The sequence below is a fragment of the Dermacentor silvarum genome, chromosome 1, assembly GCF_013339745.2.
Source record: "Dermacentor silvarum isolate Dsil-2018 chromosome 1, BIME_Dsil_1.4, whole genome shotgun sequence".
Taxonomy (NCBI): Eukaryota; Metazoa; Arthropoda; class Arachnida; order Ixodida; family Ixodidae; genus Dermacentor; species Dermacentor silvarum.
The window spans coordinates 188,982,342-189,001,353 of record NC_051154.1 but is presented as its reverse complement, the minus strand read 5'-3'; positions in this window follow the sequence as shown (position 1 = coordinate 189,001,353).

Sequence of the window (19,012 nt, the reverse complement as noted above, 5' to 3'; positions counted from 1 at the left end):
CGTCATCCAGCAGGGACACAACTCCGGACCTCACTTTCGTCAGGGGTGTGGCAGAGGTGAAATGGACGGACCTTAACGTGGGCTTTGATTGTGACCACTACGTCTTGGCCACCGTCCTTTGGATCGAGGAGAACAGACAACGCAAGTTCCGGTTCACCGACACGGACAAATTCCGCAAGCTGAGAGAGGAGCGGACCGGGGAAGAGAGGCCCGGCCTAGAGCAATCGATTGCACAGATTCGTGAGGACATTGAGGGCGCGACCAAAGATGTTAGCACAGACCTCCCGGTAGAGAAGATGGACAGCATGCTGGCGCCCCTACTGGAGGCCAAGCAGTCCCTTCTGGCCAGATGGAAGGGTCATCGGCTCAATCGAAGGCTCTGCAAGAAGATTGCCGAGGTCAACAGAAGCATCGAAGAGCACTGCAAGGTTCTTTCCAGATAGCAATGGGATGAAGCGTGCAACTCGATTGACGGCCAAATGCGGAGCGGGGGGTCCTGGAACCTCCTAATACATCTGCTGGGCGAGACCAACACCAAGTCGAACCAGCGGAATACGCTGGGAAGAGTGCTACACGGGGCCAGGCTAGAATCCTCGGACGAGGAGGTGATGGAAAGGTTGATCGAGAAGTATTTACCGGTAGCCTCCAGTCCGGCTTCCCCCGTCCCACGTCGCGAACCCGGAGTTGGATGCGGAGTTTGGTGTCGAGGAGATCCGGTGGCCCCTGCACGATTTAAACGGCAGGTCGGCTCCGGGTCCGGATAGAGTTACAAACAAGGCACTGAGGAACTTGGACGACAAGTCCGTGGAATACCTGACGGACGTTATCGACCAGATGTGGAACGACGGAAAAGTACCAGAGATGTGGAGGAGGACTGCCACCATCCTAATCCCCAAGCCGGGCAAGCCCCCCAGTCTCGATAACTTCCCACCGATTTCGCTCACTTCGTGCGTTGGCAAGGTGGCCAAACATGCAATCTTAAATAGGGTCTGGCAATACATGGAAGACCGGAATATTTACCCGCACAATATGATAGGCTTTAGGGCACGACTGTCAACGCAGGATGCCATGAAGCTGATCAAATATCAAGTCATTGACCGTAACACGAGGGACACGAGAGCCATACTTGGATTAGACCTGGAGAAGGCCTTTGATAGCGTCTTCCACTCCTTTGTCTTGAGCCCGATATCTAGCCTCGGGTTGGGCAAGCACTTCCACGACTGCACGCGATGGTTTCTTGTGGATAAAGAAGCCACTCTCAGGGCGGGAGACTTCGTTTCGGACTTGGTTAGGCTGGGTTTCAGAGGGACGCCACAATGGTCTGTCATATCCCCGACCCTCTTTAACCTTACCATGATCGGTCTGTTGAGGAGACTCTCCGAAGTCGAGGGTATTAATCACACAATCTATGCGGCCGATGTCACCATTTGGTGTACCGGAGGCAGTAAAGGACGGGTGGAGGCTGCGTTGCAGGAAGCCATCGAGATCACGGAAGAATATCTTAAGCCGACCGGCCTTCGGTGTTCCCCTCGGTAATCAGAACTGCTCCTTTACAAGCCCAGACGAAGGGGGCCCAAACCGAAGGGCTGGAAGCCGGTAGAGGAGGTCGACATCACTCTACGGACAAGTGAGGACGGTGTCACCCCCGGGGTGGACTCCCTCCGGGTCCTGGACATGACGATCGAATCGAACGGTTCCAATAACCTGATGGTGTCTAAACTAGCCAAGAAAACGGGCAATGTCATCAGACTCACACGGAGAGTTGCTAACCGGCAGCAGAGTCTTGAAGAAGACAATCTTGTGAGATTGGTGCATGCCTTTGTGATGTGTCATTTTACCTACGTGGTGGCCATGTCCCTCTCCGACCTCTCCAGGTCGGAGAGGGACAAGTTCAACACGATGATCAGGAAGACTATCAAGAGAGCCCTCGGCCTAGCCATGTACACAAGCTCGGAGAAACTGATGTGTCTCGGCATGCACAACACGCTGGAAGAGATCGCGGAAGCGCAGGAGAGGGCGCAGTACGCCAGGCTGTCCACCACCCAAGCGGGTAGGAGCATCTTGCGGGAGCTGGGGGTTCCTCCGGCGGAAATCGTGTTCCTCTTCTTCGGTCTCCCTCGGCAACAGCGGGAACGCATTTTCGTCGCTCCAATTCCACGCAATGTTCATCCCGAACACAACGTGGGTCGGAGACTAGCTAAGGCCAATAAGGCTCTCCTGGAGAAGGCTCGGGAACAGGCTCGAGATTGCTGTTTTGTTGATGCTGCCCGGTAACCCTACGGGACGGCGTTTGTAGTGGTGGGCATCGATCACGATGGGACAATCACGAACTCTGCGACGGTTCAAACGAATTCGGCTGAGGTGGCGGAGCAGGTGGCCATAGCCCTGACCCTGCTGGACGACAGAAGGGCCACGATCTACAGCGACTCGCGGATGGCTGTCCGAGCTTTCGCCGAGGGCACCGTTTCGGAGCAGGTCCTGTGCATTCTGCGGGACAATAACATCAAGTCGCACACGATCATCTGGTTCCCCGCACATATGGGGCAGATCGAGGGCGCCCCGCCCAACCTCAACGAGTCGGCCCACAGAGCTGCGCGTAGGTACCGGATGGCATGGCGCTGCGGTTATGGACAATCGGGACCCTCCCTCCTCATATAACGAACTTACGAAACATTTTTACATGGGACGGAGACGACCTCCTCCGCCACATAGGAAACTAGGCAGACCACAGGCGTTAACACTCAGGTCAGGGCATACCCTAACCCCGCACTGTTACACAATCTATCCAGAGATACAATCGACCAATGTTTGCGAACTATGCTCAGACCTAGCTGACTTAGAACACATGCTCTGGCGGTTCCCCCACGTTACGCGACAGCGTCGGCGTCACCTCGTCCAAATGGGAGGCTGCCCTAATCAGCCCCCATCTTGAAGCACAGCTATGGGCTGTCCATCCGGCCCGCGACGCAGCAGAGAGGCTCGGCCTTTCTGTACCGACGTGGGAGCGGCCCGCTACGTGCTGACGCGCGTTCTGAAGGACCTTAATAAAGCTTTACTATACCATACGGGGGTATGAGCCATCATTGCTGATGATGACAATGTTTGTACCACTGGACCGGACGAGCTTTTTTAAGGACATCGGGGTTATGAGCCACCTAATGCTTTCGCCTTTAAAAAAAAGAAAAGAAAAAAAAGCTAGTCGAGACCCCGAAAAACTCTGAAAGCCGAGATATGAGCACCCAAAATCCGCTAAAGCCCGTTAAATCCTGACAACAATCACAATCACGTTCAAAATATGTTTTATTGCGCCTACGTGACACAAAGTTGAAAAACAACATTACACTGGACAGAAAAGTCAGTTTCTTTTCTTCCATAATGGAATAAAAGATATCAAATATCAATAACAATAAAGAGTTTTCCGTGTGACTGTGAAGTACGGAAACGCATTGCGAAACGAAACTAAAAAGATTATGCTCACAATTACTGGCCGGAAAACAGGTTGAACCACCGGAAAGGAATTAAATTTACAGAAAACTTCCCTCTGTTTAATCTTGGTATGGTCGCACGGGCTCTGTGTGTATTTGTTCGCTGGCGTGGCTGTGTCTATAGTTGGTGCCATCGCTGACCCCGTAGACCTCTATCGTGCCAATCGTGCAAACAACGTGCTCGGGCAGCGTGTAACTGAAGCATAATTTATCCTTCAGCACTCAGATGGTCTGAAGTCACAATGTCAGAGTGGACAGACATGAACATAGCGAGGCTTCCTTCAGCAGCGTGTCATGTCTGAGACTTTTTTGTGGTACTTGCAGTGTTGTCTGCCTACCAGAGAAAAACGGTGCAGCAGCCGCAATTTGTTATTTTTTTAATAGTGTGCGCGACTAAATCACCGTGCTTGTCACCAAGTGCTACTTTGCAATAGCACCCACTTGGCTTGTCTGGCGTCACCTGGAACTTCCATCGACAAGACTCGAAGCACTGGCTACTGTAATCATTTCTTCCTGAATTTGTTATTTATTTCACCGGAGCCATTCAACAAGACAAAGTCCTCTAAAGCTTGTTTGCGAAAATGGCGAAGAATGAGACTATTAACAACTGCCGAAACTTCTAAGTTCAGAGGAGGCATGGAGACATGGAGACATGGAGGAAGAAATGGGAAGCACACTGAACATGATAATTATCTCTTACTTCCAAAGGGGCATAAATAAGCTGCATGCTTTCGACACGTGAAGCACGAATTATTGTCAAAATAATGAAAGTTTTTGAATCTCCAAACAAGCAACAAACATTACATGAATAATGCTAAAAGAACCACCGCCAGCAAGAGAATTAATTTTCCCATTATCTTAGGTAGCGTAAAAAAACCGCTATCTTTAGAGGTAAATTCGATAAGTTGGCAACACTGAGTGGTACACCTTTGATTAAGCGCGGCTAGAGGCAACTGAGAGTGTCAGTATAGCCGCTGCAGCCAATAGAGTCTTTTTTCATACCTTAACAGACTTTAAAAATATATACAGGGTGTTTCAGCGAACACTTTAAAAAATCCTTAAAGGCTGCCTGTGGCAGATAGCACAATTCTAGTTCATGATCTGGTTTACTCGAAGAGGCGGACATTACTTGCACAAGAAATTGAAATCTATTATCATATAATTAACAAAAATGCACTAATTAAATGTTAAACTAATTACCTGATGGCCCATATTGCAATTTACAAATTGTAGCCGTGGAGTTCACAAGGCACATCCACTTGGAACGAATTCTCGGGATGACAGCAGTTTCGAGATATTAATTCCCGAAGTTTGCGGAGAAATGCATTGGCGTTCCAGTTAGCTTCTTAACAAAACGTCGCTTTATGCATTGAAGCACAAAATTAACTGGAACGCCAATACATTTCTCCGCAAAGTTTGGGAATTAATATCTAGAAACTGGTGTCATCCTGATAAATAATTCCAAGTGGATCAGCTTTGCGAAATCCACGGCTACAATTTGTTAATTGCAATATGGGCGATCAGGTAATTAGTTAAAAACTTAATTAGTGAATATTTGTTGATTAGTCAATTATGCATTTCAATTTTTTGTGCAAGTAATGTCCGCCTCTTTGGGTAGAGCAGCTCATTAACTAGAATTGGGCTATCTGCCACAGGCAACCTTACATAAATTTTGAAAGTGTTTGCTGAAACACCCTGTATATTCTGTGGCTAACAGCGCAATTCCGTCTTTATCACGGAGTTACGTGCGTGGGTAGAGGTAACTTGCTTGAGTTAGAGTGGTTAACCTTTGTTTGAAGGCTACTTTTTTACGCAGAGATGGCGCCAGAATTTCCAAGAGAGAAAACGGTCTTGTAGAAAGACGCACAGAGAGGATATATGTATTGAGTAGAAAACAGTTGATAGGGGATTTCCTTTTAAATTGGAAGTTGGACGATGCGCGCCAAGAACACGAACGTCGGAACAGCTATATGCTGTATACAACAGCGCATCATATATAGCTGCGGTAAAGGAAAGGGTGAACTGGTGTAATCATATCGCCTTGTTACACAATAGTACGAAGTTGGAGGAGCTGTTCTGTCTTATAAATCTTGAAATAGCGCTGGGAGCAGAACAGCGGAAAAAAAAAGTGATGACACGAGTGGCTGTGTCGTCTCTCTCGTTTCTTCTTATCTGCCATATGACGCTGTTTGTGACGTTCTCAGGGCTTCTAACGGCAATTCGGCACTGCCTTAATTTCGTATTATGTGTTTACGCAATCAGCTTATGCAATTTTTATCAAAGTGGCACGCTTAGACTCAGAAACGGTAAAAGGAGACGCTAGGACGGAAGTATATTCAGCATTTCAGAATTTTTTTTTTCTTTTTCACGATACTATAGGTATTTTTGCAGGCATATAATTTCCTTCTGTTCCACCTCCTCCACTATTATTGGTGTAATTGATTCTTTCACTTGAAGCGTCTATACATTTCCACAAGCGTAGCCGTATGCTTTGGTTAGTCGGCCTGTATCTCCGGGTCATTTTTTTTTTTTTCGTTCATGTCCGAAACTTCCTGAGTCTAGGCGATTAGGTGCCACGCGCGCCATAGAATTCGCTATTTTAATATCTAATCCCTAAAGCAAGTGACACATTATACGTTTTTTTTTCCCATGATGACGACGTTACAAAATAAATTCGGTGACACCCCGTATTTTAAGAGGAAAATTTACCTAAGAAACGCCTATCTGAATACATGGAACGGAAAAATCGTTTTTCTCGGCATACACTGCATCGAATTTGATGACATTTGTTGCATTTATAAGAAAAAATAAAGCAAACATCTACCGAGTGGTGCAGCACACTTTTGATTAGGGCCAATATTTTTTTTTACAAAAATTGTTGGATGTTGCTAAATTCAAGAAAACTGAAGCATGAAGTTTACCTTTGTAACTCAAGAATAAAAAAAAACGAAACAAAAACCAATTATCCCAATTCTGTAAACTGCACCCATCCAAAGCTATAACAAAGTTAATGTATTTTACACCGCTTTGAAGTATACCACTATTTTGCGAATGGGAATTTCGCACCACCCTCGTAAGCATATTGTGCCATAACTTCCTAGATAATATTTGTCCGCTTTAGATGCGTGAACACACACACTCCACAAAACTGTGATGGTGTTTTTTAAAGCTTAGTGATTATCGACAGTTACTGTAAAACATTAAAAGGGCCAAAATAAAAAATAAAAATAACAATTGTGCAGATCCAACGCACATCTTGGAGTCTATGTGAAGCGAAGCTTTGGTTAAGCAATTAATCAAATGCAGCAAATTTGCCCATTTCGTTAACTGGTGGTGGCGCAGTGGATTTGGCATTGCGCTATACTGCGTTGGCGGCCAAATGCACAAACGCTAGTGTACCGAGCATTGGGTGCAGATCAAAGATCCCCAGATGATCCAAATTAACCCGGAGTCCCCCACTATGGCGTGCGTCTTAGTCTATCGTGGTTTTGACACCGTAATACCCCAGACATTTTTTTTTTATTTTCAGCTGGCGCGCGCGTGCATGTACAGCCTACCGCATTTTTAGCTATATCGCGCGAGGGCACTATAATATGGTCGTACGTCGTCCTGACGGGAACATCGCATTAGACGACTCTTGCACAGGAGAGTGCTTAGTGCACTTGAGAGTACTTCTGCCGGTCTCGCGGATTATCGCCGCTTAAAGGCGCTAAAATGACGCGTGATGGACGCTCGCGCGACATAGATAAAAATGCGGGAGGCTGTACTGTCGCGCACCCGCGCTACGCAACCGGACACACGCGGCGATCATCTCCAAGAACTAGTCGGCGTTGGCACGATAGAAATATACGTGATGATGTTATTTCTATGTAATAAAGAAGGAAATAAAAAAAAGCGATTGTGTCCTAATGTTTAGAGCTGCTGTCCTGGTACACCTAGGTTCAATCCCACAATCGAGCACGTAATTCAATGATTTTTTTGTTTTTGTTTTTTAACAGCGGAGCTGTTTAAGCCGACCGTCAGTCCGTGTGTCGCGAACAAAACCTCGCCGAGCGAAGGCGTCACCTGCGTTGCCTAGAAACATCGCCTAACAACATCGCCTAGCAACATCGCCTAGCAACATACTGCCACCTCCTCGCCCCGCTGTTACTGCTGCTGCTGATGATGATGATTTATTGGCATCCCCTTTGAAACGGGGTGGCGACAAATAGTAAGCGAGCCTGCGTGATTTTCAAGTTGAAGTTGAATTTTCATCAGTAGTACAAAAAAATAACAGGTGATCAGGTATAATCATGTAATCAGGTATGCTATACGTGTTCTTTATCGAGAATTTTTGTATACCTCTCATTAATATTTTTCATTTTTTTTTCAAGGCAGACGGCTCACCAGGGTAAACGCAGACACAAGCACCGTAACGACCCGCAGGCGCGCTACGTGGACGCAGCCAAGTATCCGGGCTGAAACGCCTTCGCCAGCAGCGTCACAGACTATACAGGGGGACGACACTGGCGTTGGCGACAATTCTCGCCAAACACGCGGACACAGCAGAGGAGGCCGCTATAGCACTCGCCACCCATACAGGCGAGGATGCCATAGTGGTCTTCACCGACTCTTAAATAGAGGCACGCAACTACATGAAGGGCAGGATCTCCATCAAAGCGATGAACATACTGAAACGTGTCGACACTCCTCTCCCCTACACCTGCATCATGGGGGTTCCAGGACACGAGGGACTCGAGGGGAATGACGCGGCATACACCGCGGCCCGCGCAAGCGTCAACTGGGCCTCCCCGCACGAGATTTTCGACATGTCCCACCCACCCAAATCAGCGGAGGAAACGGAAACAGAACCGCTATCTTATCAAGCACTACTGCAGCACTATCGGCTTGGACGCAGGGTATACCCCCCACCACATCCAAAACTAACGAGAAACGAAGGCACCGACTACAGGTGACTCCAGAGCAATACCTTCACCCACGGAAGCTTACTGCATCATTTCCACCCGACGCTATACAGCTACACCTGTCCACACTGCAACGTACCAGACATCCTGGCGCACCTCCTACTGCAATGCAACCACACACGAGCAAGCATCACAACGACACCACCAATAGCAGCAGACGCAGACCCAACTCTCCTCGCTGAGACGTGGGAGGCTGCGATCTCCAAGCCGGACCTGGTCGACCAGCGCGAACTCGTCGCCCGGGCCCGGAGGGCGATCCAAGCCAGAGGGTTCCTGGAATAAGGGACCCTCCCACCTCGACTGCAAAGTTACTGCTTCAAATAAAGGTTTATTCATTCATTAATTCAAAAATTTACCTTGTACCGCTACCTATGATTTTAAGAGATCATGTATCAATGTTCTCCCTGCTTTTTTTCCACCAGTACTCTAATCGTCTCTTGCTTATCTCTACGGCTGATCTGTTGATGTTTCCTTCCACTTTAAACCCAAGTGCTTCTGGAAGGTGTACGTTACCTACGGTTCTCGCTGAGAGACCACTCAGCGCATTAGGATGGGCTAAGTGGGCCCTCAATCTTTACTGCAACATACACATGTCTCATCTAGTTCCCAATATTTGCGCCGGTATGTTTTGGTCCTTAGGCAACCGGCTCGAGCCTCAAATAGCAAGGCACTGCCCTTTGTGTTATCGTACAGATTTTCCCTTCTAATTTCTTTCGTCTCCTTCTTCTAAAGTTTCATGGTCCTTTTATTGCGATAGCAATTATATGGACACTCCAAAGCACATTTCTGCCGTCGCCGTCGCCGTCGCCGTGAGGTTCCGTATGACGTCAATGGAGATGAAATCGTCGCCGCGCGCCGAACGCTGTATGTGCGCGTGAAAGGGCGCGAGGGACGCGCGCTTTCACGGTGAGTGAACCCACGGCGGAGAACAAACGCGCGTTCTGCGCGGTGCTCTCTTAAGGGCTGCAGAAGTAGGCGTCTCTTTCCTCCTTTACAATCACCATATATGTAGAGCAAACGCGCCTTCTTCCGACTCGCGAAAGGCCGTGGGGGGGAGGGGGGGAGGGTGAGGGAAGGGAGGCGACGTTTAGCTGTGGCACCAAGTGCCTATTTATATCAGAGGCTCCGGCAACAGTCACCAATGCCACACGCATTTTGTGCGAACGCGGGCAAAACGCCGACGGCGTCGAAAACAGTTCTCCGCGTTGCTGGCGCTGCTGCATGTCCAAATTTATACAGCTGATAAAACTACTAACCTTACTCCGTATAGCTCTCTACAAATTTGCTATCGCAATTGATGCTTCGCCTTTCAGGTGAAACTGCGACAACTTTTTTGTTTGCATTCTTTGCATCCAATTCACGGTCTTTATTTCTCTCACTTTCTTTCTGATGAGAGTGATGATGATGATGATGATTTATTGGCATCCCCTTTGAAACGGGGCGGCGACAAATAGTCACCTAGCCTGCTTGATTTAATCAGGTATACTATACATGTTCTTTATCTTGCATTTTTGTATACCTATCATTATTTTTCTTTTTCAAAAATTCACCTTGTACCGCTGCCTATGATTTTAAGAGATCAGGGCGCATCCATCTTTTCCCTACTTTTTTTCCACCAGTACTCTAATCGTCTCTTGCTGATCTCTACGGCTGATCTGTTTATGTTTCCTTCCACTTTAAACCCAAGCGCTTCTGGGAGTTGCACGTTACCTACGGTTCTCGCTGGGTGGATCCCGTCGCATTCCATTAGGATGTGCTGAGTGGTCTCTGGATCTTTACTGCAGCATACACATGTCTCATCTAATTCCGAATATTTGTTCCGATATGTTTTCGTCCTTAGGCAACCGGCTCGAGCCTCAAATAGCAAGGCACTGCCCTTTGTGTTATCGTACAGAGTTTCCCTTCTAATTTCTTTCTTCTCATTCTTGTAAATCTCCATTGTCCTTTTCGTTTCCATTCTTTGCATCCAATTCACGGTCTCTATTTCTCTCACTTTCTTTCTGATGACCCCTGGTTGTCTATTTACAGTTTCGATTATCCTGTACTTGGTTGCCAACTTCCTTGACCTCTTCCTCCATTCTGTGTCCACGCTTTTCATGTAGAGATACTTGTGCACTTTAGCTGCCCATTTATTTTCATCCATGTTCCTGAGCCTTTCTTCAAAACTAATTTTGCTTTGTGCTTCTCTGACTTCAAAAGAGGCCCAACCCATGTCTCCATGCACTGCCTCATTTGTCGTATTACCGTGTGCCTCCCAAAGCCAACCGGCCTACTGATCTTTGGTTAACTTCCAAACCCGCCAATATATCCGATTTTAAGCATATAATGGCATTTGCGAATGTTAGCGCTGGCACCATAACTCCTTTCCAGATTCCACGCACCACCTCATACTTATTGTGGCCCCACAGTGCTCTGTGTTTCATTAATGCTGCATTCCGCTTCCCCTTTATTTTCAGATTATCTTGGTGGTTGATTGAGTAATTCTTTCCTTCGTTTATGTGTACGCCGAGGTACTTATATTGCTTCACTATGGGTATTACTTGCTGTTGAATTGACACCACGAAGTTACTCGTGTGCTCATTAAAGATCATAATCCCTGATTTCTCTGTGCTAAACTTAAGGCCTTAAGAGAGTGCCGCTCCGGCCACAGCGCCACCTAGCGATGCCTTGCCTAACCTCCGCAGCAGCGCCGCTCGCTCCTCCGCCGTATATAGCTCTACCTAGCTTCTCCCCACAGCAGCGCGGGGGCTATGGAGAAAGGAAAAAACTGAGGAAGGGTCCTGACGTCACTCTTTGTGAAGCCAAGTGACGCCGGAAGTTGGCGTTACTCCGCCATCTTGTCGGGGCAGATTCACCTCTCTTGTTTACATTTCCCGTGAAACCACGCCGCGCTGCGCTCAACCTGGCTGCTCGGGCACACGTGCTGCGCAGCGATCCTAAACCGAAAGATGTAATCGCGATGTGCCATCGCATTACCGTTGTCGACGTCATGTTGAAAGAAGTTCATAATGAGCTTCGCAAATTCGACCGTGCGGTTGAATTCGCTGCTTTTACCGGCTTCTGTGAATATAGAGATACTTTATCAGCCCAGCCAACTGAACTGCTCTGAACTGCACGACTGCCACTGACTTGCAAGGCGTTAATTGTACAGGTTCTGAAACACAGTGGTTTCGGTCTACAATGGTACGTTAGTGTAATTCCGCCGAAGAGGGCAAAATTTCCCGCAGATATTCCTTAGTCTGTGGCCATTGCCGTGGCGCGGTACATTGCTACAGCGTTGCATGCGCATTCATCTCACGCGTATGAGTTCCTTCAATCCCACCTGGCCACAGCAACATCCGGAAGAGCACGGTCCAGATAAAACAGCGGAACAAAACACAGACTAATGCAAACCTGCCCACACGACGCCTTGACCATGGTACGAAACCTACGGCGCAACACGTGTGAGCACACACACCATAATAAAGCCGCCATTGTGCCACGACAACATAGCCGCTAGAGCGCAAAAATCGTGAAAACATAAAGAGAAATACCATGACTACGTCACTTCATCCGCACTTTTCTCCTAGCGCGCGGAGGGGGCCTCTCCTCAGTTTTTTTCCTTCCTCCATGGCGGGGGCGACGCTAGGGGGTGACGCTAGGCCGCCGCCAGAGGCATCAGCTGCAGGGACGGACAACGGGCGCGTTCGGCGCGAACGCGGGGAAACGCGGTCGGCGCCGGCAGCAGCTCTACGCGTCCCACTACTTAAGAGAAGTGAAATTCTACGCTGTAATGATGAGCGGCCACGGAGCCAATGTGGAAGACGACGGCGAAGACGAACGCGGGATCAATGGCACGAGCGCGTTCGCTCATGCCAACGTGCCAGTTGTGGAAGACGACGACGACGCTCGAGAGAGAACCAAGGTGAAGCTAATGAAAAGCCAAGTTAAAGCTAGGGAAGGGCCACCAGCTTCACTGTTTGCTCAGACTTCGCACCACTAGTGTGCAGCTGCCCCCATTCTTTTTTTTTTTTTTTTTTTAAGTGTAAGCCATTTAACAAGTCAGCTGCACCACTCAGCAGCCTCGGTCAGAAAAGTCCGGGAGGGTTCACAAAGGAAGCTTCGCTTTAAAGTTTTGCTTCCTTCTGTCAGTAGAACTTAGCTTTCTCACTTAAACGCATCAAATTTCATTCAAATCGGTTCAGCTGTTGTCTGACGAGAGCATTTCTCCATTGTACGTGTGTTTGAATAGAGAATTCGGAGCTAGCCCCCCAGGGTAAAGCTTCCCCTTAAGCCTGATTATTTAAAGCACGTGAAACGCGCTGAGCCGTGCTCCATGCAGGGAAGCAAAAAAAAGAAGTGCCTCTTTTTTTTATGCAACCTCCTTCTCTGTATCTCTCTTCGGAAGAATTATTGAAATGTTCTTATTACTATCGTACCAAATAACGCCTGACTGCATTGAATTTTATCGTGCGTTGCTGCATGTTCAGCCGCAGTTCTTGGACAAGTGGAGGTCAGACATCAACATGTCGCCTTTTTGAAAAGGCATTCTGTCAATAAAACAGGACCATAGCTAAGACTGTAATGATAGATTACTTTCGGAAATGTTCAGTATTTCGTCTACGAAGAAAGGTGCCACTCATTGCTGAAAAAAAAATTCAATGTAAGCTACCGCGTGAGAATTTCTCTCGCATCCAAACAACGGTGCCAATGATGTGATTGAGTAATATCATAGACTATAGGCTTTGTTATCAACCCGTCGTGGTGGCGTAGTGGCTTTGGCGTTGTGCTGCTAAGGCCGAGAGCGCGGGATCAAATCTGGGCCGCGGCCGCCGCATTTCGATGGAGGCGAAATACAAGAACGCCCTTGTACCGGGACTTTGGTGCACGTTAAAGAAGGTTGTTCAAATTAGTCCTGAGTCCCCAATTATACTTTGCCTTATAATCATATCGTGGTTTTGGCACGTAAAACACCATACCTTAAGGATTTGTTATCGTTTAGTAACGAGCGTTTTTTTTTTTTTTTCAGTAGGTGAGCGCCTCGAAAGGTTACGGATAAATTATATTTTACTTTGAGCACGATGCAGTTTATTTTGCAGTAACAGGCTGCAGAGCCTTGCAGGATTTGCGATAACATGATGCTGGCTTGAGTAATGCAAATAGCCACGTGAACTGCATTCTGTCGCCTTCTGTTGTCATCTTCTTCACTTATGTGCAGCCGACTTCTTGAATTTTTCGTTGCACACTTATTCCCTTCTCTGTAGTTCAATGCATTTCGCTCAATGCACTCTCTGCTCCCATTCTGCTCACTTCACTTGTTTTTGCGCACCCGGCTGCTTTTGATGCCGACATTCTGGATTTCTATCTACAGTCAACGCCGCTACGGAAGGCAAACTCGAATCTTGCCGCGGCCACGAATGCTTGACTTCGTATACGTAGCACACGGAAAAACAAAGTCAAACAAGAGAGACGAAGACGCAACTACCTGTGTCTTCGTGACTTCTTTTTATTTTTTTTATTCCCCCCCCCCCCTTTTTTTTTTTTTTTGCCCTCGTTTTCAGCGCGCTACGCATACGAAGTCAAGGCGTATACACACTCACCAAAACCGCCACACTTACCTTACGAGTGTTTGGTCTCTGTGTCCCTATAATACTAGCGCCATTACAACGCCTAAACTAACAATATTTGAACCTGTCCACGCATTTCAAATAACGGTTTCCGAGTGGGTGAGTGGATAGGAGGATATGGTTGGACGGACGAACAGACCATCAGATGGTTGGATTGATTGATTGATTGATTGATTGATTGATTGATTGATTGATTGATTGATTGATTGATTGATTGATTGATTGATTGATTGACGAACGGATGGATGGATGGATGGATGGATGGATGGATGGATGGATGGATGGATGGATGGATGGATGGATGGATGGATGGATGGATGGATGGATGGATGGATGGATAGGCCGTATATGGTTCTAGTTTTTTATAGATTTTGACTGGGCTTGCCTGTCTATATTTCTTTTCTTTTTAAAGAAGCTGTCTTTCCCACTTTGCGAGCGCTGGCTGCTGCTGTCTTGCCGATTGTATAACTTGGGCCATATGGGCATCTGCAATTGGCATGTGGCGCTGCGTATGGAAACGTTCTTGACCAATCCCTGGGTATGTGGCACTGGATATGTGCTCGAACAGACAAGCAGAAGAAGAAGCAACAAGTGGGGAAGTCCGCCACAAAAAAAAAAAAAAAAGATTGTGACAGAAAAAATAAAAATGCAGAAGTCGGCATCAAAAGCAGCCGAGTGTGGAGAAAGAAGGGAAGTGAACAGAATGGGAGCATTGAGCGAAACGCATTGAGCGAAATGCATTGAGCTAGAGAGAAGTGAAGAAGTGTGCAGCGAAAAGGTGAACAAGTCAGCTGCACATAAGTGTAGACGATGCCAACAGAAGTAGCGCAGTCTGGAAAAAAAAATGAACAAAATGGGACCAGGACGAGTATTGAGCGAGGAGCATTGAGCTACAGAGACATGAAAGAGCGATAAAGACATTTCAGTAAACATCATTTTGTTTCACTTTCCTTTCTTCAAATTTATTATTACTTTTTTGAACCCTTGCACCGTCCAACTCATGGCTGATGCCCCGAGTGGGTTGCGCCAGTTCACTGAGGAACAACCAACCAACCAACATCACAAAGAGCTTCACTTATCACCGATTCCCACATACGCGTGGGATATATGCCCACTTTTTTCTCCTTTTGTAACTTTTGCTGTTTAGTCCGAGACGCCAATGGATATTCGTATTCCTATAGCCATGGTATTTCATTTCCTTATATTGCAGCCGACTGATCACATGTGTTACTGAGCACCATCAAACCCGAGTTGCTTGCTAAAACATAAATCCTCGAGCCTTACCCTATACTCAGTAGATATGACTGCCAGAAGCTTCTTCTTCTTTCTGGGGTTTTACGTGCCAAAACCAGTTCTGATTATGAGGCACGTCGTAGTGGAGAGCTCCGGAATAATTTTGACCGCCTGGGGCTCTTTACCGTGCACTACAACGCAAGCACACGGGCGTTTTTGCATTTCGCCTCCACCTAAATGCGGCCGCCGGGGCCGGGATTCGATCCCGCGACCTCGTGCTCAGCAGCGCAAGCACACGGGCGTTTTTGCATTTCGCCTCCACCTAAATGCGGCCGCCGGGGCCGGGATTCGATCCCGCGACCTCGTGCTCAGCAGCGCAACGCCTTAGCTGACTGAGCCACCCCGGCAGGTCTGCCAGAAGCTGAACATTTCTCTCAAAACCACGGAGCCTACGTAAATTAAACTGGAAAGACGTAGCTTTTTACACATAATATAAATAACGTATTTTTTAAAATTTGCCTTTAGCCTCGTTGTCATGCCTGTATTGTGCATTGCAAAGATGGCGCAGGCCTTTTTGGATAGAGAAATAAGAGTGTTGGGCTAGTCGATGGTTGGCTTTCGTAGCTACATGGTTTCTAGCGTAAGAAAACGTTGTTAACGCAGAACAAGATATGGGTCTTGACAGAGCGCTAGACTTCAACTGAGGATTTTAAATTAATCAGACACGCAAGGGGGGGGGGGGGGGGGGGGGGGCAGGGTATGCGCGAACAAAAGCGCAGACAAACGCGCAAACGAATGCCAGCAAATAACAGGAGCCACTGACGTCAAGCCGTTACCAATCATTGACTCGAAGGTTCTTATCAAGTTATGAATCTCGAGCTGAACTGAGGCAAACCGTTTGCGTAGAGCTGGCTATCCGGAAGACACTTTGGTGTCTGTCGCTGATAGCCTTATAAAAGAGGTAAAAGCAGACCCGGCATCTGCTAGGTACAAAAAATAAATAAATTCAGTGGCGATTGTAGAGAGAAGTGCTTTAGCATTACATCACACATTTTTTGAGGTCAAGTATCTATGACTTAAACCGCGTTAACCACATTGCAGTGTTGTCCAGGAGCTTACTCGACACACGTCCTGTCTCTTTGAGGAGCGAAGTGTAACTGATGGTGGTCCGGAGCAGACCACTGTCGGTTGCATTATATATATATGAACGAGAGAAGAATGGAAACCGAGGGGATATATACACATACATACTTGCACGCTAATCCTCTCCCATCCACTTACTTTTTTTTTTCGCTTTGACACTCCTAATCCTAACGCATTAAAAAAGCACCTCCCAATATGCGCCACGTGACTTTGCCATACGTGCCTTGTTCGCTTCGTGCATGCGCAGTGTATGCGGCGTGCCAGCCATGCTTCCTAAATGATGTTTTGGCTGCTTTCTGCTGTCACGTCTAAAGTGCAGTCTCTTTTTCGAAACTGCGTGAATCGTGAAAATTTTCTCCTTCGATATCGCAGGTATATAGAGTTGCAAGGGTTACTGTTTTTCCAACGCAGAGATGCGCCGCGTCTGTTCATAAATGATGCGTAGAAACAATGTCTGCAAATTCAGTATGGGAAATTTTAATTGTACGATGCTTCGCTCCACACTCAAAATTCATTTCGTACTTAGTTATGACAGACATTTCGTTTTACACGGAAGTGCAATATTGGTATTTGGTGTCAACTTTATATATAAATCAGTATATTATAATGGGACGCCGCCTGCGAAGCTTTCATCTAGCTTCTTATTGCTCTGCTGAGTTGTTCTGCTCAAATGTGGGTACTGCAGTAATGTGTAAAAACAAGAGTTAGGCGCACATGTTTTACGAAAAAAGAATGTGCTACTACTTTCACTTTTCTCCCAAACAGCCACCCAGAAAAAGTATTGTACATGGCTGTTAGCATGACTGCGCTCAGATCAAGAGCCAAGCCAATACATGCAATGTAATGTTTCATAATGGCCTGAAGCGGTCTTTATCGATAATATTGTTACGCGAAGAACGAGTCAGTAAGACGGGCAACTATTTACAGGTTGTATTTACAACAGCGGTTGCAGCGCTGACCGGTTAGGTTCACAGCGCGAGCCCAGCTCGTTCTTACTCTTCTTTTCTCGAGTGATGGCGCCCGCGCGCCTCGGTCAAACAATCAAATACCACACGCGTGTAGCATAATCCCCCGGCGGCAGAAGCGACGCCCCGGAGCGCCTAAATGTCATCACTGGGAGGGTGATACTGCTTCAGTCGTGTAACGTGCACGATATCGCTGAACTGGGAAGCAGATGGGGCGTCAGGGGCGATCTCGTATGGGACGGGAGTCACGGCACGAAGCACTCGGTAGGGGCCTGTGTAACGCGACAGCAGTTTTTCTGAGAGGCCGACCTGACGCGACGGAGACCATAGAAGCACCAAAGAACCAGGCGGGAAGTGCACTTCTCGGTGTCGCTGGTCGTACAAACGCCTTTGACTCTCTTGGGAGTTCAGAAGGCGGTCACGGGCAATTTCCTTTGCGTGAGCAGCGCGGGCGACGGCATCAAGTGCATATTCACTGGTGGGTTCCGCGTGAACAGGGAGAGTTGTGTCGAGGGCACGGTGTAAGATATACTATATATCTTACACCGTGGTCGAGGGGCAGTGCTGGTTCTCGGCCGAACAGGAGGAAAAATGGGGAATAGCCGGCTGTGTCGTGGCGCGAGGAATTATAGGCAAAGGTGACAAACGGCAGAGTGAGGTCCCAGTCTGTGTGGTCTGAAGAGACATACTTCGCGAGCATGTCTGTGAGAGTGCGATTAAGACGCTCCGTGAGGCCATTAGTTTGCGGATGGTACTACGTGGATAGCTTGTGCCTCGTGGCACAAGACTGCAGGATGTCCGCGATAACTTTTGACAGGAATGTCCGGCCACGGTCTGTGAGAAGTTGTCGCGGAGCTCCATGTAATAAAATCACGTCGCGTAAAATAAAATCGGCAACATCTGTGGCGCAGCTTGTAGGGAGCGCTCGGGTGATGGCGTAGCGCGTGGCGTAATCTGTGGCCACAGCGATCCACCTGTTCCCAGAGGGAGAAAGAGGAAAGGGACCAAGTAAATCTAAACCAACCCGAAAGAATGGCTCCGCGGGAATGTCAATTGGTTGAAGGTACGCAGCAGGGAGCGTCGACGGTGTCTTGCGTCGCTGTCATTTATCACACGCAGCTACGTATCTTCGAACGGAGCGAGCAAGCCCAGGCCAAAAGAAGCATCGGCGGATCCAGTCGTAGGTACGTGACACACCGAGGTGACCGGCAGTGGGGAGGTCGTGAAGTTCGTGGAGAACAGCCGAGCGAAGGTGTTTAGAGATCACAAGGAGTAATGCTGGGCCGTCGGGGTGAACGTTGTGGCGGTAGAGTACGCCATCTTGAAGTGTGAATAGGCGAAGGGAACTGTCGGCAAGTGGAGATTCCAGGCGGTCAATGATGACACGCAAGGACGGGTCACGGCGCTGCTCGTCGGCGACATGGACCAGTGGAAAAACAGAGAGAACGCAGGCGTTGGTGTCAGGCTCAGACGTAGAGGTCGGGTCTTCGACTGGGTAGCGAGAGAGGCAATCTGCGTCCTGGCGTTGGCGTCCCGACTTGTACGTCACTGTGTAGGGATATTCTTGTAGTCGGAGAGCCCAACGACCGGCTCGAGCCGGCCAGTAGAATCCTTGA